Raw genomic sequence first — 24184 nt, forward strand, 5'->3', positions numbered from 1 at the left:
AGGGGAAGGTGCATCAAGGAACCTGTATAAAGGACTCATGGACAGAGCATCAGGGGGTAGGTTCGAAGTTGGGAGATGGGGATGAGTGGGGTGGGGGACCATGGTGTGGGGAAAATGGAGACAACTGTACTTGAACTTGTTGTTCAAGTATTGTTGTTCAACTGTACTTGAACAACAACAACAACAACAAAAAGATTTCAAAAGCCTCTAAGTCAGTCACACAAACACATCCCAGATATTTCAGGCATATTCTAGGGGCAATCAAATTTTAAATACAAGTAAATTATTAAGTGCTTTCTAAATTGGATAAATTACTATATTCTAAAATTTTAAATTCATCTATGACACAAACAGAGGTTAAATTAGATATATGCATAAACTAGTATAAAGAAGTAGAAATTCTGTATATTCATAGCATGTTATTTCTCCTTCAATTCCCTTTAAAGGACAGCTGAAAAAATTGTATATGATATTTCTCTGGAGTTTGAGAAGCAGACATTTTATTTACCAAGAATAAATAACTTAGCCTGGGATACAGACTAACTAAAAGACTCAGAGCTAATTTTAGGATTCTAGAATGCTTCCCCTACCCTGGAACCTTACCACTGCCTCAATAGAGAGCCTATACTTCCTACTCAACCTTTCTTTGCTGGAAAGTCCTAAAAAAATAAAATAGGTATATTAATTTTATCTAAAAAGTAACAACTACATACACTTTAATCCAAACATGATTGGGAAGGCTGAATTAGGATCTAAATGAAAGCACAGTTGTGAACATACCCAATATACATATTAACATTATAACATTTAGAGAGAGTGCTACACATGACACATTTTGAATACTTTATTTTAACTCTCTCCCTGGAATATAAGCATAATGATTAGATTTTAACTTGTCAAGAATATAAGTAACTTGCCTATGTTCATTCAGCTGTGAAGTGACAAAATTGAAAATTGACTTAAACTTTGTCTTACTTGAAATTCCAGGGTTCTTTTTTTTTTTACAATACTTCCCCAGATTTCAAAAAGACTCAATATCTAAAGCTTCACCGAAACATGTTCAGATATGTCCAGTTCAAAACCCAAGTGGGTAGTCCTAAGTGAATACATGCCCACAAATGTGCAAATACACATTAAATTTGAATAAATATTACCAAAATACTTAAATTTTGTGCTAAAAATATTTGTAATACAACATACTTCTTCAAGAGTCACCACTATTTTCAGATTTTAAAACTGCTGTATTTACTGAGGCAGGAAAAAGAAAATGGTACAGAATACAAACCAAAAAAAGAATCCCCAGATCCTCAATTTGGCACAAAGAACTCTTTCAGCTGTGTGGGGATATTATATCCATTCATTACCAGAAAATAAAATTGGTTCTTTAGAAAAAATGAATTGTGCTCAAAGCCTTGAGAGTTCTATTTAACACAATGAAAACCTATTTATTAGAACAGCCTGGGTCTTTCCAATAGAAAACTAGGATGAATAGTATGAAATCTTAAGTATTTCTTTGTCGTACTGAAGGAAAGGGGAGAGGACACTTGCTGATCACAGTCAGAATAAAGTATTTTTCTTAGCACAGCTGTAAATTAAATAAAATAATTACTGAGTAGAAAATATTCCACAGAAGCCACTGGAATGCACGTAAGATATAGCCTTGTGGGAAAAGTAGGACACCTTCCAATGTAGACAGTTTAAATCAGCAGAACATTGGGCCAATCAAGTAGTAAATTAGAGTATTAATCTAAATATTTGTAAAACCAAAGTTAATTCTAGAATTTCATAGTCCAGAAAAAATAAAATTTCATTCATATTCTATGTAATATGGGCTTGGTGGGCTCTGATTCAGCTTCTCAAAAACAACTAAAAATATCTTCACTTATTTCTAGATTATGCTCTTTGTCTTGAAAAGTTGAAGGTACTAGTAGGAAGATGGTGGTGAGATAGGTGGGAGTAGAGTCTACTTCTCCCTTTGCACAGGTGGAACAGAGTGAACAGGGTATCCTAGCATATATGAAGACCGGAGGGCAAAACTGTAGAAGACGACAATCAGGTAGTAAGGAGAGTGATTTGGGACAATAAGGTCCCAAGGACCAGTGCAAGGACCAGGACAGCTACAGTGCCAGGCCTGGCACCCGTGGGTCTGCTGCAGGATTCTTGGGAGAGAGCCAGGTCAACAGCTCCCTACCTTGTCAAATAAGGTTTGAACAGCACCAGGATGGATCTGGATGCTTGAAAGCACTGAGGGAAATAAGGACAAAGTGCCAAACACACAGGGTGGTGTGCACCCACTGAGACTGTGGACACAGACTGAGAAGAGTTGGGCCATGATGGATCATGTCTTGGACAGCCCCTGGTCTGATTGGAGAGTTGGGCTGTGTGAGAGGCCAGACACTTGTTTGGAGCTGTAGGCTTGAACAGGAGGAATTTTTCAAAAAGAAAATGAGGTACTCAGCAGCTGTTTAGGAAATTCTTCCACAGCAGCCACTCCCACCTTCCCCTGCTGTGATTGTGCATCCTCCAGTGAGGGCCCACCACTGCTGCCAGGACCATGGATGCACCCCTACCCCTGGCCACAGTTGCAGAGTGGGTCCATCCATGCCCACGACCCCAGTGATGCTCCACAGACCCAGCTACCAGCTACCTTGCCTCAGCTGCCACTGCAGCAGCAGAGGCCAGCATGCACCTGACACTGCCTCCTGGTCAGCAGAGCCCAAGTGCTCATGTCCACAGCCCTGGGGGCAGGAAGCACCTGACCCAGCAGCCCCAGCCATGGCAGCAACAGGAGAGGCTGAGTGCTCACACCTGAAGCCCTGGGGTGGAGTGGTCCTGACCCTACTACCCAGGGCACCTCATGCCCAACCACATCACCCCAGTGGGTGCAGCAGTAGAGGAGGCACACCTGCATTCTGCATCCACCACGCAGCAGCCACAGTGGTGACCCCATGCTGGAGGGCCAACTGGCTCTGTAAGAGGAAGACAGAGACACCCCCACAGAAAAGAGCAGCTGGGCTCAGAAAGTCAGCAATCTCCAGAAAGACTAGTTCAGTGGAAGTCTGAACTACCCTGAAGAGACTCTGAGAGTCCATAGTATCTAGGACAGTCCATAGTATCTGAGAGTCCACAGTATCTAAGAAGGTGGTATGTGAGTTGCCCCTAATTGGGGCACCTCAAGAACAGCACAACTGATGGACTGATGGCATAGTTGGGGAACAGAAGGTCACTGGGAGCCTGACAGCAAACTTTTAAACTTGGCTGGAGGCTGGGCAACTGTGAAGAGTGCAGCTCAGACATGGCCCCCATCCTCACAAAACTACAGGAAGGAAGAAAAGCAAAACCAACCCCCCCTCAGCCTACTGCAGCCAGAAAACAGCAAAATTGCCTTGGCTTGTTTAAAGCCAGCAGAAGGCCTTTTTTTCTTTTTCTTTTTCTTTTTTTTTCGAGAGAGGGGAAGGGAAGGAGAAAGAGTGGGAGAGAAATATCAATATATGGTTGCCTCTCATATGTCCCCTGATGGGAACTGGCCTGCAACCCATGTATGTGCCCTGACTGGGAATCGAACCGCAATACTCTGGTTCGCAGGCCCATGCTCAATCCACTGAGCTATGCCAGCCAGGGCTCTTTGTCTATTTTTTAATTCTTCTTCCTTTCCTTCCTTTTTTAAAAATTTCTTTTTCCTTCTTTCCTTTCTTATTACTTCTACCTTCCTTCCTTTTCTTTCTTTTTAATTACAACAAGTGAGACAATAAAACCTTTTCACAATAAGCTGTGAAAAGACCACAGTTAGACCCAAAGAGGGGGTCATCCCAATAACTGAGACAGTGAGATGAGATAATTTCATTTTGCTACTCCAGAGAACTGGAGTTGCAAGTAATTATATATTTGTATTATCATTATTTTTACATATTTTATTTTATTAATATTTTTTAAATTTCTCTTATCTCTCTTTAGTAATCTTCACTTGGTTTGTTAAATTGCATTGTTTGACTGGTTTCCCTGGTTCTCTTTCATAGTGTTTTTTTTTTCTATCTATCTTTCACTTCACTTGTGTTCCAATAGCATACCACTCTAGGTTCTGTACTTCCTATTCTTGTTATTCAGATCGCATAGATTCTGTCATATAATTGTTGGTCCATTACTATTGTAAACAATTGCTGTTCCATATAATTGTAAATACTACACAGCACCCCTCCCAGATCTTAGCTCACTTCACTGTTGCCAGAACTTTATAATTGTTGTGGTTAACTCTAGTCTCTCACACATTACACCTATTTTCTATTCTTTACTCTTGCTGTACCTCATGATCTGATCTCCCACAAGCTCACTGCTTTCTAGATCCAACTTACAATTCACTTCCACCCCTAATAAGAGCCTTATGTTTTTTCCACACTTTCTAAAACGTGGCTATTTGGATGAAATATCACAGTTAACACTATACACATCCAAAGGATCTCCTGTCTCTTCTCTATGGGTTGGTACTTTACATAACATAGAATACACTTCCACTGTCTTAATCTATTTTTCCTGCCCCTCCAACAGATCATTAAAAAAAGAGTACATTGGAGCTGTGAGCACCAGGATACCTGCTGGAAGAAGAAACCCACCAAGAAAGAAACCACCAACAGATAACAACAGAAGAAGGTGAAGGGGAGAGTAGAAGCCACACTTACCTCCACCCAGGACCAATCTTGAAATACAACCAAATTGTTGAGAAATTACCCAGAACGTATAATGAACAATAGGGATAGAGAAGCCTCAAAACCTCATACAGACAGAAGAACCAACTTCAACACAATCTGTCCACACCTGCCCAACAGAATACAAGAGGTGGTGGATGGAGTGACTCTCAGTTAACCAGCTGGAGGGAAGGACCCACCAAAGAAAGACCCAACAGCAATCAAAACACAAGGACATACACAGAGACAACATAGATGACAGCCCAAGACCAGTGAGCAGGAGACTAAGAAGACATATCTTCTACTATAGAAGTTCACACTATAAACCCAGAGAGTCAAAACAGATCAATTTAAGAAGCAGAGGCTAATGAGAAGAGTCTCACAAACAATGAGAAAACAAAGAAACAATTCCCAAATGAAAAGAAAGGAGGAAGTCTCAGAAAGAATGCTAAATGAAATAGAGGCAAATCCACTATCAGATATAGAGTTCAAAGCAATTGAACTTTATAGTTATCAGGAAAAAATTATAAGGAAGCTCAATGAGCTCACAGAGAATTACCAAAAACTACAGGGAAACTAAAAATGAAAGCTATATCAACATGAAAAAGAAAATAGGAACTATCAACAAGGACCAAGAGAAAATAAAGAATACAATTTTTTAATTGAAGAACACAGTGGAAGGAATCAAAAGCAGTATAGATGAAGCAGAGGATCAGATCAGCAAGTTGGAAACAAGGTATGAAGAAACACCCAGAAAGAGCAAGACAAGGAAAAAGGCTCAGAATGAATGAAGAGGTGTTAAGGGAACTGCAAGAGAACATGAAATGTAATAATATTTGTATAATAGGGATACCAGAAGGAGAAGAAGAAGACAAAGGGATTTAAAACCTGTTTCAGAAAGTAATGATGGAAAACTCCCATAATTTGGTGAGAGAAAAAGTCACACAAATCCAGGAAACACAGAAAGTCCCAATCAAGAGGAACCCAAAGAGGTCCACTTCAAGCCACTCCTAATTAAAATGGATAAATTCCAAGACAAAGAGAGAATCCTAAAGGCAGCAAGGGAAAAACAGGAAGTAACATAGAAGAGAGCTCCAATAAGGTTAGCAGCTGACTTCTCAATGGAAATGCTCAAAGCTAGAAGGGAAGTACAAGAAATATTCCAAGTAATGAAAATCAAGCACCTTCAATTGAGACTACTCTATCCAGCAAGGCTTTCGATTAAAATGACAGGCCAAATAAAGAGCTTCCCAGACAAAAGAAGCCTCAAAGAATATACCTCCTCCAAACCAGCTCTGTAAGACACACTATAGGATTTGTTTGAAGAATAGGAAGAAAAATAGTGAAAGAGAGAGAGGAACATGGGTAAAAAAAGGGCAATGAATAAGTATCTATCAATAATAACTGTGAATGTAAATGGATTACATGCCTCAATCAAAAGACATAGAATAGCTGATTGGATAAGAAAACATGGCCCTGAAATTTAGAACAGGCTGACAGTGACCAGAGGAGAGTAGGGAGGGAATTTCAAGGGAAAAATGGAAGGCTTCACAGGAACAAGTATAAAGGACACACAGACATTAACAAGGGGTGGGTAGAAATGAGAGGGAGGTGGGGAGGGTTGGGGGTGGGCTAGGATGGAGGTAAAAGTCAGAAAACTGTACTTGAACAAAAATTAAAATTAAAAAAAGTAAAAGAAAACATGACCCACACATATGCTGCCTATAAGAAACTCACCTCAGAGCAAAAGACTTACACAGTCTGAAAGTGAAGGGCTGGAAACAAATATTCCAAAGAAATGGACAGGAAAAAAATTTATGTAGCAATACTCATATCAGACAAAATAAACTTCAAAAGAGAGCAATAAAAAGCGACCCAGAAGGTCACTTCATAATACTCAAGGGAAGAATCGATCAAGAAGACATAAACATTGTTAATATATATGCACCCAACATAGAAGCACCCAAATACATAAATGAAAATCTTAGAGGACTTCAAGAAATATATTGACATCAACAAATTATACTATGAAATTTAAAACACCCCACTGTTAAAAATAGATAGATCTTCCAAACAAAATATCAACAAAGATATTGTGGCACTGAATAATGACCTAGATGAAATGGACTTAACTGATGTATATAGAGTCACTCATCCCAAAGAAGAAAAATACATATCCTTTTCAAATGCACATGGAACATTTCAAAGATAGACCACATGACAAGACAGAAATAAAGCCTCAAAAAATTGAAGAAAAATGAAATCACATCATGCCTTTTCTATGACCACAAGGGATTAAAACTAGAAACCAACCTCAAGGAAAAAACTCCAAAACACTCAAACTCATGAAGATTGAATATGATGTTATTAAATAATGAATGGGTTAAAATGAGAAAAAGAAAGAAAATAAGTGTTTCCAGAAACAAATGAAATGAACAAACAACAATCCAAAACTTATGGGACACAGCAAAAACAGCCCTTAGAAAGAAGTTCATAGCAATACAAGCCTACCAAAAAATATAGAAACATTTAAACTAACCCAATACGTACATGAACTCAAAGAACAACACAAAGACAGCCCAAAGCAAGAAGAAGAAAGGAAATAACCAAGACCAGAGAATTAAATGACATAGAGACTAAATCATAATTCTAAGGATCAATAAATCCAGGAGTTTATTCTTGGAAAAAAAAATGACAAGACTTTAAGCAGACTCATCAATGAAACAGAGAGAGGACACAAAAAACAACAACAAAAAACCACAATCATAAATGAAAGAGGAGACATTACAACTAATATCACAGAGATACAAAGGATCCTGTGAAATTACTATGATGAACTATATACCAAGAAATTTAAAAACCTAGGTTTAAATTTTTTGAAAAATATAATCTTCCAAAACTGAATGAAGAAGAACAGAAAGCCTGAAAGACCAATAACAGCTGACAAAATTGAAGTGGTAATCAAAAAGCTTATGACACACTAAAGCCCTGGACAAGATGGTTTCACAGGAGAATTGTACAGAGCATTTAAGGAAGAGCCAACGCCCATCCTTTACCAACTCTTCCAAAAAATTCAAGAAGATGGAAGACTCCCAAACTTTTTTTATGAAGCCAGCATCATCTTCATCACAAAAGCAGATAAAGACACAACAAAGAAAGAAAACCTCAGACCAATATCACTAATGAACATGGATGCTAAAATCCTCAACAAAATAATGGCAAACAACATCCAGAAATACATTAAAAAGATCATACACGATGATCAAGTGGGATTCATCCCAGGGATGCAAGTATGGTACAATATTTACAAATCAGTAAATGTAATACATCACATAAACACAAACAAAGACAAAAACCACATGATCATATCAATGGACACGGAAAAAGCTTTTGATAAGGTACACCACCCATTTATGATAAAAACACTCAGCAAAGTGGTAATAGTGGGAGAATTCCTTAAAATAATAAAGGTCACATATGAGAGACCTACATCCAACATCATACTCAATATGCAAGAACTTAGAGCTTCCCCACTAAATCAGAAACAAGATAAGGATGCCCACTTTCATTACTCCTATTCAACATAGTATTGGAAGTCTTAGCCACAGCAATCAGAGAAGAAAAAGAAATAAAAGCCATCTTAATTGGAAAGGAAGAAGCAAAGTTGTCATTGTTTGCATGAACATGATAATGTACCTAGAAAATCTTACAGACTCCACAAAAAAAAACACTGCTCGACCTAACAAGTGAATTTGGCAAAATAGCGGTATACAAAGTCAATATTCAGAAATCAAGGCACTTTTGTACATCAAAATGAAATATCAGAAACAGAAATCAGAAAAATTCCAATTTGATATAGCAACAAGAAAAACAATGTACCTAGTAATAAACCCAACCAAGAAGATAAAATGCCACTACTCAGAAAACTATACAACACTGAAGAAAGAAATTAAGGAAGACACAAACAAATGGAAGTATCATGCTCATGGATTGGAAGAATAACATCACTGAAATGTCCATAATACCCAAAGCCATTTATAGATTCAATGCAATCTTTATTAAAGTACCCCTGACATACTTCACAGGTACAGAACAAACATTTCAGAAATTTCATTTCAGAAATTTATATGGAACTATAAACAACCCTGAATAGCTGCAGCAATTTTAAGAAAGAAGAACAAAGTAGGAGGGATCACAATACCAGATATCAAACTGTATTGCAAGGCAACTGTAATCAAAACAGCCTTGTACTGGCATAAGAACAGACACATGGACCAATGGAACAGAACAGAGAGCCCAGAAATCAACCCAAGTCTCTATGGTCAATTAATATTTTACAAATAGAGAAGAAGCATAAAATGGAATAAAGATAGCTTCTTCAACAGATGGTGTTGGGAGATCTGGACAGCTACATGCAAAAAATTGAAACTTGATCACCAACTTACACCATACACAAAAATAAATTCAAGGTGGATAAAGGACTTAAATATTAGTCATCACTTCTTGGCCTTTTGGCTAAGATCAAGTGTAGTATCTGTTCTTATCAGTTTAATATTAGTCATGACACCATAAAAGACCTAGAAGAAAACATTGGCAGGAAAATCTCAGACATTCCATGCAGCAATATTTTCACTGATATGTCCCCTAAAGCAAGAGACATAAAGGAAAGAATAAACAAATGGGACCTCATCAAATTAAAAATTGTCTGCATGGCTAAAGAAAACAGCATTAAAATGAAAAAAAAACTATATGGGAAAACACATTTGCCAATGACACCTTGGACAAAGGATTGATCTCCAAAATATATGAAGAACTCACAGACTTCACTCCAGGAAGACAAACCCTTAATTACAAAGTGGGCAAAAGACTTGTACAGACACTTCTCTAAGGAGGACATAGAGAGGGCCAAGAGGCATACAAAAAGATATTCAGCCACAGAGAAATGCCATCACTAGCCATCAAAGAAATGAACATTAAAACCATAATGAGCTAGCACTTCCCACAGGTCAGAACAGCCATCATAAACAAATCAACAAACTAGCATTAGAGAGGATGTGGAGAAAAGGCAACTCTAGTGCACTTTTGGTGGAAATGCAGACTGGGGCAGCCACTGTGGAAAACAATACAGAATTTCCTTAGAAAACTGAAAGTGAAACTGCTTTTAACCCAACAATTCCACTGCTGGGATTATACCCTAAGAATCCTGAAACACTAATTCAAAAGAACCTATGCACCCCAATGTTCATAGCAGCATAATTTACAATAGTAAAATACTGGAAGCAACCTAAGTGCTCATCAGTATATGAATGGATCAGAAAATGACGGTACATTTATCAATGGAATTCTACAAAGCAGAGAGGAAGAAGGAGCTCCTACCCTTTGCAATAGAATGGATGAAATTAGAGAGCATTATGCTAAGTGAAATAAGCGAGGCAGTGAGGGACAAATACCATATGGTCTCACCCTTAATTGGAACCTAATCAACAAAAGAAAAAAGCAAGCAAAATATAACCAGAGACACTGAAAGTAAGATCAATCTGTCAGTAACCAGGGGGGAAATGGGAGGGGATAATGGGGGGAAAGGGTTTTCAGAAACATCTATAAAAGACACAAAAATGAGGGACAAAAATGAGGCGGAGGAAGAGAATTTGGCTGGGGTGGGGGTAGTAGTGGAGCGTAAGTGCAGACAACTGTAATTAAACAACAATAAAAAAAGAAAAATTGAAGGTACTAGATAAACTTTAGTTATAAACGATGTTAATAGATTCTGAAAGGCACCAACTTTATTTAACAAATACCTCCTATTGATTTCAGGAATAACGAAATTATTATTAAAAGGTAGAGTCTCCTTGCCTTTCCCAAAACAAAGGGCAGTATTAAAATCTGATTTATAAAACAGTACTGAAAAGAAATAAATATTTTTTTTATAATCTATTGACCTTGGTGTTTGATTTGCCATTTGAGTAAAATGGGCTTAGGTAGAGTGAGAAGAGGGCAATAAAGGATCTACCTTTTTAAGTGTTGAGTCCTACAATGTGAAGTGTTTCAGAGTGTTATACAAAAATTATGTCTACTAGTAGGATACCAAATGTCCTTTCATCCCTTTTTATACACACATGTGCACACACACACCATAATGCTTCAGAATCTTCAGTTAGCATCCATGTCTGTACCTAGGAACTTGTTTTATTACATTTTCCATAAATATTTACTATGGTTCTTGAATATATTAGGCAAATAAACTATAAAAAATTAGATATATATTTTTATTTTCTGATACCCCAGATTAAGAATTTCAGTTTATGTTATCAAGACAAGCACTTAATTTTTTTTTCAGTCACTGTGTAGAAATGTTGGCCAGGCTCAACCAAATCATCTTGATAGATACTGCTCAAGTCAAATTTCCTAAGACCATTGGTTTCCTCAACAAAAAGGGTGTATGTTTTTGACAAATGTATGTCATTTTAACCCTTTCTAGAATCCCTCATTTTGTGTCTTTTCCATTTTCCCCTATATTTTGGCCCTTAATTTTTAGATGGACACCCCTAGCTCTTCTGGAAGCATAGTCTAGCCCAACAGTCATGGGAACAATACCTTTGGAAACACTATTATTTATTTCTCTCTAATCTTCCAACTATTTTGGAGGGCTAGGAGTAGGGAACCCAAGTATATAAGACTGTAGACCACAAATCTTCTTTGGATTAATTCTTATATATAGAAATATGAAGGACCACTTTAATCAATCCTCTCTTTAAACAAGTTGCATGTAACTAAATGGTTTATGTTGCTTTCTTCAACAGACTTTTGTTATTTAAAGCCCATTTCAATTTTTGAATCTTCTTCTTACCTATCAAAAATACTGAATTGAGTCATATACTAAAATATTTTTTCAGCTATGTTTTTGCTTCTGTATTTGAAGCATACTTAAGTAAACAACAACTCAATGAACATCTTATTTTCCTATGTTCAAAATAACTGATTTTCTTACTATAGCTGTTATTAATTTTATCTAAAAACAACCACTAACAATTACCATTTATCTACTTGGAGAAAGACAATGAGATTAAGGTTTAGAAAATGAACAAATGTCAGGCAAGTCTAAGTTTGAAACCCAAACCTATTATTAAAACCTTTGTGTTTTCATAATGTTACTTTATTATCTGGAACCTGTGTCTTTGGATAGAAAATAATCATACAATCTACAATTTGTGAGAAGACAGCAAAACTGAAGCCCAGAATCATGCTAGTAAACAACTAGGTGGAACAAAATAATAAAATAAAATAGAACAAAATAAATACCCTAGGAGTAAAATTTGCTGACAAAGGAAATTCTTTAATTCCATTGACTGCAGAAAATGAGAAGAAAAGAAAAAGAATAGTAGACAAGTCAATGGAGCACAAGTAGAGATGAGCAAAAGGGTATCTGCAGGGTCTGATATAGAAAATTTAACAAATAACCTTTTAAAAAGTATTCAATGTTGTAATGCAGAAAACATTTTCCTACCATGTAAGAAGAACTATCATGTTATTTTTTAACATGATAAAAATTATATGTTGACCTAAAATACTATTTCCATTTGTGTGTGTGAATTTTTAAATTGTTCTTTATCTTCTTGGGCACAATTTGGGATAATTTTCCTATACATACTTCAAGAATGTATTTATCATTTTATAATAAAAATTATTGCAAACATTTTAATATATTTTAATGTAATAGTAGAAGTTATTTGGTGAAGTATTCATTTTATTATAAGTATTCTCACCTAGACTCTAAAAGCACCAAATTAATTAGAAGTGAAATGAATAAAAAAATAAAGATTTTGGATTATTTGTGGTTATTTACACACACACAAACACACTCACTAAGATCCTTTCTCAGCTAGGGATTTATAATTGTTGTGACTTTTCCACAATTTTGCTGATATATGCTTAAAGCCAAATATATGCTTAGAACCCAGAATGGGTGGGTGTTGTATACTTTTCTATTCTACTAAATGGTGAGATATTGGAGGAAAGATATATTATTTGTGTATCCTGAAAACTCCGTACAATGTCTATAGAAAGACTCATCAGTCAGTAATATTTTTAAAGAATAAAAAATTAAAATGGGCACTATTAACAAGGAAACAGAGAGATGAGTAAAAAAGATAAAAATGATATACTTTTAAATAGAAGTGCTACTTTAAAATACTCAGAAAAGTAGGTGATGACTTCAGCTCAGAACATAGTCTTGAATATGCCTAGTACACCCATTCATTGTTCAACTCTGCAATTAAATGTCACCTGCTCAATAAATATTTTGAATATGACCAATTTTCTGTAATGTGCTAGGTGAGAAAATTGTTTTCTAAGGGGGAAGGAAACTTATGGAAAACTTTTTACATTTTAAGAAGTACATTATTCTATGTAACACACTCCACTTACATATTTGAAAAAAGTAGAATGAAGCATTGTAGAATTTTTCATAAACAAAGAACTGAAAGCATTAGAATTTTCATTCCTTTTCCCTGATCCAGTGGTCACTCTGGTAGAAGTTTTTGTTTTTGCTTGTTGAAGAACTTATTTCCCCTCCCTTGAAAGGTTTAAAAGAAGAAATGAAAAACAACAAAAAACTTTAGCTATTCAATAGTTCCTCAATAGTGAAGGGCAGAAAAAAAGTATAAAGGGAAGTGAAAATAAAGAGAAGAATAAAAAAGAGGAAGAGAAAATAAAGAGAAGAATTCATCTCAAATTAAAGACTTTTTGGAATAAAAATTTTTCTGAATAGGTACTCCTTTTTTATATGAACTATAAAAAATGCATCATATTGAGGGGACCACGTGGCCTAATCAATAAAAATGCATCATATAAACTGAAGGGAGAATTAAATGTTTAAGTACAAACTTTTATTCAATTGGAGCACTTTCTTCCTATAATCAATCAAATGTCAAGTGCGGGTGACTGATGATGACATATCCCTTATTTCTTCTTCCAATGTCCTACTAAGAAAGAACCTTGGCTTAAATGTAAGGAAGGCAATGTATTCCCCACAAAGTCACCCTGAGTTCAGCACATCTCTCAAAGTTAAGTCATTTATGGACAGAGGACTGGGCCCTGAGCAGGTCTGCCTAGGGCCAGCTGGTAGTATGAGGGTTCTTGACGTCATGCAGGAAAGATTTCACAACCCCAGTCCAAGTGACTTTGAGAATGTTGTTTTTTAGCATAAAACAAGGGTATGTTTATTAAAGCAATAAAGCAAAGACGGGCTTAGCATAGAAGAAGCAACAGGAAAGACCAAAATTGGGCTGTTGGGCTGCTTTAGCTCCCTAGGAAGTCAGAGAAAAGGGCACCTTGGAGATTCAAAGGGTTAGCCCCAGATGAGCCATTGATGCCAACTGCTACCCTGGTTGCAAGTCTGATGGAGTCCTCTAGAGTTTAGGAGATGTGTTCCTGTAGGCAGGAGAAGGAAAATCAAAAGAGAAAGGCACGAGCATGTTCCTCAGAGGAAGGACTGGGGCGTGGACTTAGATGAGGTCGTGAAGATGGGACCCCATGGCAGGGCTCTTCTTGTAAGTGCCATTATTTTAAAGAGAAGATACTCTGGGCCATTTTTCTTGTGGGTTTTTCTCTTTCTTGCAGGCAGGAATTTTAGGGTAGGTCTCAGGAGAGGGTTTCAGCAGAATATTCATCAGTTTTCTAGGTGTGCCCTTTCAGGGTCATGGTCTCTACTGATTGGTCAGTGCCAGGACAAGGGGTCATTAGTCACCACAGCTGGTCCTGCACTGTCCATCTGGTTCTGTTGATTTTCTGAGCCTAGCTGTTATCTCTAGGGAGATGACCTTCTGTGTCTGGCTGTAAGTTGCTTGTCCAGTTTGTTCAGCTGTCTCATTTTCCCCATTCTACTTGCTAAGAAGTTTCCCTAGCTTTTTACTATATACTGTCTTAGGACTTGTATACATTCCGAGACTGAGTAGACCCACCTGCTCTTCAGAATTATTGTCTGCCATCAGGTGGCTAAAGAACATTTGTGGATTAGCTGTGGGATAACAGGGAGTTTGTGAGCTGAAGTTTTTCAAACTAAAGAGAAGGTAATTTTTTAGGCTTGCAATAGTGATGCTGATCTTTAAGAGGTCTTAGGGTAGGAAGGAAAAGGGGCTAGAACAAGAAAGAAATAGATAAGGAAAAGAAGAAAAAACATCAAACAAACATATGACATGGTCAAGAGAAAGAACCCACAACAAACACAATAGAAAATTAGAAGAATGAAAGAAAATAAAAAAAAGCAATATAGAATGAGCAGAAACACAGGCAGTAAGCCTAGGATTTTTTTGATGGCCATCTGTGTTTTAAAATGGAGACACGTACTGTTGTTTTCCCAGATCTGCAGGCCTGTAGTTCTCAGAGCTTCAGACAAAATTGACTCCAAACATTAAATTTAAAGGAAAAATAAGAAAGCTTACAGTTCAAATTCAAAGACAGACAAAAAGGGGTACCTCATCATTTTATATATAAATATACATTATGATTTAATATACATATAATTATTATATAAATGGAATGTATATATAAAGAAGTACCTCATCATTTAATATATATAAATTATATATATATATATATATATATATATATATATATATATATATATATATACACATTGTGGGGGAGTTTGCCCACTAGAGCCCCGCCATCTGCTACAGATAAGAATAAGTTTACCAAGACGTGTTCTACTTGGGCCAGAAAGGTAGCTGATCTCTTAAAGGAGAAGGGCTGGCAATGGGCTTTTAATTTGGGTTAAAATTAACCCAAATTAATTGGGTTAAATTTGCATAGGAATGTAGGGCATATACATAACGCTCATCAATCATTGTCAGGCAGTAATGATCAAATAATAGATAACATTCAAAAAACTTATTCTGAAGGCTTATTCTCAGTCAGGGTCAGATAGCTAAAGAGCCATAAACTTTGGGGAAACAAACTCATTTCATGCTTAGATCCTTATCATTTAAACTGAGGGTACACATAGCAAAGCAGGTTGCACAGGATTTTTTGCATTCCTTCTTGAAAGTCCTGATTGCCCTGGGGGAACCACCCATTCCTGCACAGGGTCTCACTCACCTCCAGCATTGTTTCAGGCTTAAGTCAGGCAAGGGAAGTAAGGCAGTCAACAGATTAGGAGACTTCTTGCAGGCAGAATGAGGACTCAGGCTACGTCAAAGCTGAGGGGTGAGGATCTATCACTCCCTTTTCCTATAGCCCCCCCCCAAGTCCTTCCCTGAGGGCCCCTTCACAACCATGCCTGTTTACGGTCATCCCTCCCTTAGAAATATTACCAGTCATTGGCTTACCAGTCATCTGCCCGGAGCCAAGCAGAATGAAGTAAAAGGTAGCAGAGGTGGTGCTCCTGCCAGGGAGATAAGCTTTGCCTCCTTAGTGGCTTATAGTCCCAAGGTCTCTCACTCAGCCTTTGCCTTGGTGGGTTATAGCTTCTGAAACCAGGCAGGGCAGTTCCCAACAATACATTATAAATTATGTATATAAACATTATATATATATATACATATGTATACATACAAAGTCTTCTAAATTTGAAGGTAATAAGTAAGTCTACTTAGGTCAGTTTAGCTCTCTCACTGCAAGGCTATTTCTTAAAATGCTCAGTTTTCTGATCCTTTACTCAGGGAAATAATGTGCAGTCAGTAAAAAATCATTATAATGTTAAAAAAAGGAAAATGCAGTTTTTAATCTTTTGAGTCCGTATAAGAAACTATAGAAGTTCATTTTGCAGGCATGCTTTTATCTGTTGGCAATTGCAATTGAAAATTGCAGTGAGCTACTTACAAGGAGTGCCATTGAAAATAATTTATTATATGATAGAGCTACTTTTAGATGTGCCATTGTATAATTTAGGGCCCTTCATTGTATATAGTAAAGAATCAGAGGCCAGTATACACAAAAATATTTAAGAATACATTTACAGAGCAGAAATTATAGGCAGAGGCTATGCTTCTTTCTAAGAATGAAAAGAACAAATAAATACTTTCCCTGGCCCTAATGTACTTAAAATTAAATTGCTTTACTGGCAGTGCAATGTATCATCATAGTTGCTTTATTTAGTAGGTGTTAAAAAAACTAACAAGAAAAAAGATTCACCACTTAACCATTTCGAAGGTTTTACAGCATGCTTTGATGACCAGGTACTGATGACCAGGCTGTGGATCTGGACTAACAAATTCAACCTCTGGCCTTAAAACCCCATCTCTGATTCACAATGGGCCTAGCTCACTCATGTTTATTCTTGTTTATTCTGTTTGTTATACTGGGGTAAGGGTCTTCCTGTAACAGGAAGAGACACCCACATTTGGGTTGCCTGTCACTACCAAATCCAATAAGCAATGACAGTGATTGAATCTTTTATGGGTGCTTTATTCAGATGGTCTGTGATCAGAGAAGATGGTGGGTTCATACCCTAACAAACCATTTTGTCTTTTCTTTCCAGGCCAGACCTTTTATAAGGTGGGGGTGGGTGGATAAACAAGGGGAGGTGAGGGCTTTGAAATTCAGGGAGGATTACGTGAGCCAAACTGCACCATTTCTGTTCTGGGCAGTTAGCTGTTCCCAGGGGAGGGTGGTCTCTACTCTCCCTGGAACAAAGGTTCAGATGTCCCCAGGCCATAATCTTCAGTCAGTGCCCCAGGGGGGTGGCTATTTCCTAGGACCCAGGATGAGCCTAGTTTCTGAAACAAAAGCTTTAACATATACATTACTTGCTAGACAAGTCTTGAGTCCCTTATCACTCCAGAGAAACAGAATGAATAAAGCAGGTAAAATGATAGATGATAATTAGATGATAGATAAATAGATACATACACACATTAATCTATTGATTGATCAAAGAATATAGTTCACAGAATTTTGTAGGGGCTGGTGAATCCAAAATTTGTAGAGTAGACCACCAGGCTGGAAACTCAGGCAGAGCTTCTATATTATAATCTTGAAGTGGAATTTTTTCTTCAGAAAACGTCAATCTTCACTCTTAAGGCCCTCCACTGATTGGTTAAGGCCCACATATATTACAGAAGGAAATGTGTGTTATTGAAAGATGACTGATTCTAAACGTTAATCATATTTAAAAAATACATTCACAAAAATACACACATTAGTGGGTACCCTTAACAACTGGCAACTAGCTAAGTACCACAACCTAAATAAGTTGACATATTAAATAAATCATCAAAGTAAATTTTTTAAAACTATCTAATCTAGGGTTTAATGTTTTATACAGTTGGAGGTACTCTCAGAATTTTTGTTAATTGTAATACTGAAATCAGAAATTCTAAGTAGATATTCCTTTGAACCTTATCACTTGCCACAGTCTATTCTTAGAATGGTAACTTGCCACTTACCATTCTTAAAATAATATAATACAGCTGTAAAATTCATTACTTAAGCTTAATAAATATAAAATTTAACTTTAAGTCACTTAAGTGACTTTGATTAGGGGAAACCAAAACATCAGTGTCAGAGAAACAGAGACCAATTTTTCTTTTTGTTTATTAACTGAAAATACAATTTCATTAATTCCCTGATTCTAAGGTATCTAAACAAATGTAAATGTAAACAGAATGTCTCTTTATGATGAGTCATTCAGCAAGCATTTATCTAGGTATCCCTACTAGGTGTACACACAATAATAAAGGCCTTTTAAATAACACATGAATGTACAGTGATGAAAGATTCAACAAAGAACAAGTCCTGCTTCCTGTCTACTCAAGGGGAGTAGACTACCTTGAACTTTTCACACACAACTGAAACAGAACTAGGACATACTATATACCAGTAATCTTCAACTGGTGTGCTGTAAAAAATTTTAAAACATGCACTACCTGGGGCAGTGATGTTCCCCAGGAAGGGGCAGGCACCAGGAGACTGGCCACCCACACAGGCTGGGAGGGGGCACAGCAGCGGTCATACTCAGTGCCAGGCCCTGGAGGAGGTGAAGCTGACACTGTAGTGGAACAGTGGCAGCTTCATGGTATGCTGTGGGAATCTGGAGGTCAAAGTGCTGGGTCACTGCTACCCCTCAACCATCTAGTGTGCCATTGCTGCTCCCTTGTGCCGTGTGAAGAGTGATGCTGCCAAGCTTCCCACCTTCACCACAATCCCCATCTACCAGCTGCATCATGAGAAGTGTGATGTCTACTTTACTGATGAGCAAGTGCCTTGCACAGGCAGCTGTAACAGCATAAGTGTCCATGATGCCCCAAGCTACCACCCTTGGGCCTCTTTGGGGACCTTGAGCAGCACACATGGAAGCAGCATGAGCTTTTCTGCCATACCCTATGCCTCAAACAGCTCATATTTCACATATGAGTATAAGTGGTACTCAAGCAAGAACCTGGTCGGGTACCAGGCACTACATGCAGAAAGACTCCAAGACACCTCATACCGTGGGCATCTGCTCCACAAGTTCTGCAATGAGTGCGGAGCTGCTAAAGCACCTGCATTCAGACCACTATGCTCTTTGTGAGCACTACCAGGAGAAGCACTTTCTGTGCCAGGAGGGTCACTGTAGTACTGGCCAGTTCACCCATACTTTCTGAACCTATATCGACCTCAGTGCCCTCAGGACAGCCTGCCACAGCTAGAGCTGTGCCAAGGCCCTCTAGAGCTGTCAGATTGAGTTGCAATTCAGCTATGTGTCATGGCATTCACACCAGAATGAAGGAATTATCAGGGGCCAGTACTGAGAGAAAGTGGACAGATACAACTGCCAGGGCTGAGAAGGCCAGACCAGTGACTGCAGAACCCTGCAGAGCCCCTGAGGAAGCTGGAAGAACTAAAGGGGAAAAGATGAAGTGGCAGCTGTCATCTGGGCCTCAGGGACTACATAGCAGCAGGAGACACAGGGCAGAAGCAAGGACAGGGAGAAGGGCAGCCAGTTCAAAGAGGAAGAGGGAGGGGTGTGGGGACCCAAGAAGCCCCAGAGGCCCTGGCAGGTGTTCTAGACTCAGGGTGAAGGCCCAATTTCAAGGAAGCCTCAACAAATGGTCCTCCTGTAAGCCAAGAAGCCTTCCCAGCCACAAGCCAAGCCTCAGGTGCCACACTTCTGAGCACTTTCCCACCCCCAACATTAAAGCACAAGGACAAAAATTTCCCCAGCCTATGTATCTCTGCTTCCTCCTCCTGCTCCACTGAGTGGTAGCCCTGGGCCCTGCAGTGCTGGTACTGGTGTTCCTGTCAGGGGCAGGAGTACCTTCCATGAAGGCAAGTACTTTAAGTATGTTAAGCAAGTACCTTTCTTGCTTAACATGGTGTCCTCCACCTCCAAATCCACTATAGCCACCACCATCTCTGCCTGGATTAGCAGTGGCAGCAAGAAGGTCCCACAACCCATTACAGGGGCTCAGGCTGCCAGTGGGGGCAGTTAGCCCCCCTAGGAAGGCTGGGAAGGTGGAAAGGGAGATAAAAAGGGTGAGCCACCCCCCATGGAGAAGGAGGAAGAGGGGAGTAGCCCCACTAGACTCCCACCCAGGAGCTATGGAGCATGTCCACCATGGTCACCATGGTCACCATGGTCACCATCTCCTCTCTGCCTGTGTTGGCCTCTACCCAGATCTTCACCAAAGCAGATAAGAAGAAGAAGAAAGTGGGCTCCAATAAGCTATGTGCTACATTATCCCCCACTAGCCCCTGAAAAAGATGGGCCTCCTGAGCCTGAATAGCACCCCAGGCTCCACAGGCAGAGCCTGTGGCCCCAGGCTTCAGGTCTGTAGTGCTCCCAAATGGCACTTCACCCCCACCTCTGCCAGGTATGGTGCCCCTAGTCAGCAAGCTGCCTCATCTGTTTTTTTGGCCTGCCCAGCTACCACCCAGCACTACTACCACTATGAAAGCTCCCGGGCTGATACCAGCTATCTGTGCCTACCTGGTCCTTGAAAACTTTCAAAAAAGTAGCCTGCAGCTCATCCAGTTTGTCAAGGATTTCCTGCAAAATAATGAAGCCCACTTCAACGAACTAAAGGATCACTCAGGAAGTTCAGATGGAGCATGATTTCTGCAGCCAAGTATTATGAGAGCTGCCAAGATCTGCTCAAGGAGAAGTTCCAGAAGATATTCAATCAGCTACTGGTGTCCCCCCTCTCCTGACCCAGACAAGTAGCAAGAGATGCTGTCTGCACACATGGGCTTTTGAAGCCAAGAGAGGCTTCCTAGCACCAAGGCCAAGAAGAAGAGAAGAGCACATGGCAGGTCAGCACCCAGCAGGTGAACCAGGTGCTTGCAAATGGTGAGGTTAGCAACCACCAGGCTCTGCACACTGCCCAGGGGATGAACAACTTCCCTGCCCCTCAAGCCATTGCCAGTGACTTCATATTGCCAGTGCCTTCACATTTCTAGTGCCTTAATGTATCTTTAGCTCTTTGGGCAGGAGTGGCCACACCAATGAACCTCCTTTGTCCATCCCCTTCCTCCTGGACTGCCAGCTAGCCAGGTAAGGCCCTGGTGAGGCCACCTCCTCAGGTCCTTTGGTTGGCCAACCTGCCAAGGGTCACAAGAACAGGTAGGTGCCCCACCATATTAGCCCACTGTCAGGCAGGAGTCCATCTGGTATCCTCCTAGGATCTGGGAAGATACCCATGCTTCAGTGGTGGCAGACTACCCTTGCCGGTCTTAGTTTGTATCTCATTATTTTGGAAGGTACCAAAATAGGGAAGGGCCAGGATGCCATGACTTGTTCATGCTGTGAGAGCCAGTGGCCAAAGCAGTCTGATCTGGGACCTCCTGGGCTTGAGGGCTGCAGCACTGCAGCCACCAAGCCTGAAGGTGTGGATCCACTGGTGCTGGAGTAAGATACTTAATATGTTGTATAAACAGTTGGCTGTTCCATGACTCAAGAATGTTCACAGTGAACATTCTGCTTGAATGTTCACTCAAGCAGACACATAATTGTGCTATTTGAAGTTAAGTCTTTCTATGAGACAAGCTGAATCTGGAATCTCAAATTCCCTCTGACTGTTATAAAACAGTTTGTTTTCAATTAAATTCATTTTGCAATAATACAAAAAAAACACCACATGCAATACCTGAATTCCTAACTATTTAGTCAGGGGTACTAAACTCTTTTCCCTTAGATTGTCAAAAATAAATAAATAAAATTACGATAACCAACGCAATAGCTTTTCAGTGTGAATGAATAAAAACTTTACCTATTTTTGTCATATTAGCAAAAATATATTTTTCGGTGTGCCACGGGACTTTAGTAATTAGTTTATTTAAGTCGTAAGATGAAAAAGGTTGAAAAATCACTGCTTTGTACAGTAAGTCCTCACTTAAGGTCCTCAATAAGTTCTTGGCAACTGCAACTTTAAGAGAAGTAATGTATAATAATGTACATCACAGTAGGCTAATTGATATAAACACAAAATAAGTTTCTGCAGCATGTTTTAATCACAAAAGTAACACCAAACTTCTAAATAAAGACCCAAAACACTTCTATTATTAAATACTGAAATATGTGAACTATATTGTTATCTAAGAAAGATTAATTAAAACTTTTGAAATAATTATTTTCTAACAGACTTAGGCTCATTCAAGGTTGTGGTGGTCAGAGCTTTGCCTAAGAGCTAAGAGCACAACATCGGAACTAACTCTGTGTTGTTGGTGGGAATTAGGGTGATCCATGTGATCACAAGAAAAACATTCCAAGGACAAAGGCACAGGAAATTATGGGGTGGCAAGGTGATTTATTCATGTGGAAATGGAAGCTGTCCCCTGGGTTTCCACTGTCCCATCTCCTTCTGTCTTACCATGGAGAAAGTCTACCTGTGTCCTCAGTAAGGCCAAGAAAAAAAACGGTGTTCAGAGTTTCTGCTTCATGTTAAAGTTTAGTCTGTTAGAGCCAATAGACAGCTACTAAGTGGTCTCAGTGCCCATCCAGGTAGTTTAGCTTGGTCCTGGCTGCTGCAGTGGTAAAGCCCACGTGGCTGCCAGCAATGGAGTTGCTAAGGCCACAGGGCTATAAAAAAAGAATGCACAAGTGCATAGGGTGAGCCCTAGTTCCTAAGTGAGAGAGTTTAGTCCTTCTGGAACCTATGTTATCTGCTTTGGCCCAATATCTGCTAGACTCACATGGGTGGGGTGCTCCCAAGCAAGAGAGCACACAAACAAATGGCCGAATGCACCCAATGAACAAGGGAGAGAGAGAAGAGAGCCAGCTCATATGTCTTTGTTCCCCTCAGATTATGTTGGTTTGAGCTTCAGATGGGCCAGGTGGCTTTTCAAAAAATCAATCAACTTCCCAAACTTCTATGGACCTTGGATAGGTTTACACCTTCCAGTTAGACTGATAGGTCTCTATGACCCAGCACCCCCAACAATCTTGTACCAGAGATGGGGAGAGAGGAACATTAATTCCCTTGGTGGAACACAATGCTATAATTTCTAGAATGTGAAGTTGTAGTTTCCTGGCCCAGCAAGCAGACATCTGCTTCCCAATTTATTAAGCTCAATGTCTAAGTTTCTTTTCCTCTCTTTCTTTTATCAATATATAGCTAAACACTGATGATAACACCTGGACAGGATGCCCTTACATAGCAGGGCCACTCACATATATATACCCACACTCACTTATACTGGGACAATTTGGACATGCCAGTTTACCCAACAAGCACATGTTTGGAGTATAGAAAAAACACAAAGTACCTCTCAAAAGATACAAACATGGAGAAATCATGCAAACACCATGCAGAAAGCGGCCCTGGCTGGGCATCATTTTTTAAATCAATATTATAGCAAAAACAATATTGAAAAAAATGTCATTATTTGAGGAACTACTACTTCATAGGTGCAAGATACGATGTTTAACACTTTACAGGCTTTACCTCATTTTACAGATTTAAAACCTGAGCACATAAAGTTAAGCAATGAACTCAAATCTTCTAATGGATAAGAGTCAAAATGAATTCAAAGGTAAATGCAGTAAGTCCTCACTTAATTTTATTGATAGGTTCTAGGAACTGTGGCAAACAACAAATAACAAATTCAATTTTACCATAGTCTAATTGATATAAATAAGTTTTTTCTCCCCCCAGTGGGACACTAGATGACAAATTTTATGTGTCTTTAGTATCCCCCCCAAATTCAGGTTTCTTTAGATCATGGGTCATAAAAAAGAAAATAACGTGAGTAAAATGCCATTAGATGGAATCTTCCTTTAGTATTATACATCACTATCACATTCAATTTTCTTTATCAAAACCTTCTACTTCTCTACCTTCCATTTTTGACATCTATTCTAGGAAAATGATATGTGCAAATATCTGTGCCCTTGTTTTCAAACCTTACCCAAATGCATAAAGTTCCATCACAGTAGGAAAATGTCATAAAATAAATATAGAATGACAAAGATTTATACCATAGGAATGTGATGAGGATAAGAATTATTATCCATTGCTATCAAAACCAAATGTTTTATAAGGTCTAAGAACAAAAAGTACTATTTTTAAAAGGTTTCAACTATGCCTCAAAAT

General features: G+C 38.8%; 1 non-coding gene and 1 pseudogene across 1 annotated transcript; both read left to right on the forward strand.

Moving 5' to 3' along the window:
* Window positions 1–9174: 9174 nt before the first annotated feature.
* On the forward strand, window positions 9175–9369 carry LOC119039055 (U2 spliceosomal RNA). The gene has a single exon (XR_005080533.2). It is a non-coding gene; the product is annotated as a U2 spliceosomal RNA (small nuclear RNA).
* Window positions 9370–14200: 4831 nt separating this feature from the next.
* Window positions 14201–21053, forward strand: LOC119039049 (E3 ubiquitin-protein ligase ZNF598-like; annotated as a pseudogene).
* The last annotated feature ends 3131 nt before the right edge of the window (window positions 21054–24184 follow it).

This window comes from Artibeus jamaicensis, unplaced genomic scaffold (genome assembly GCF_021234435.1).
Source record: "Artibeus jamaicensis isolate MK-2021 breed Jamaican fruit bat unplaced genomic scaffold, CSHL_Jam_final contig_476, whole genome shotgun sequence".
Lineage (NCBI taxonomy): Eukaryota > Metazoa > Chordata > Mammalia > Chiroptera > Phyllostomidae > Artibeus > Artibeus jamaicensis.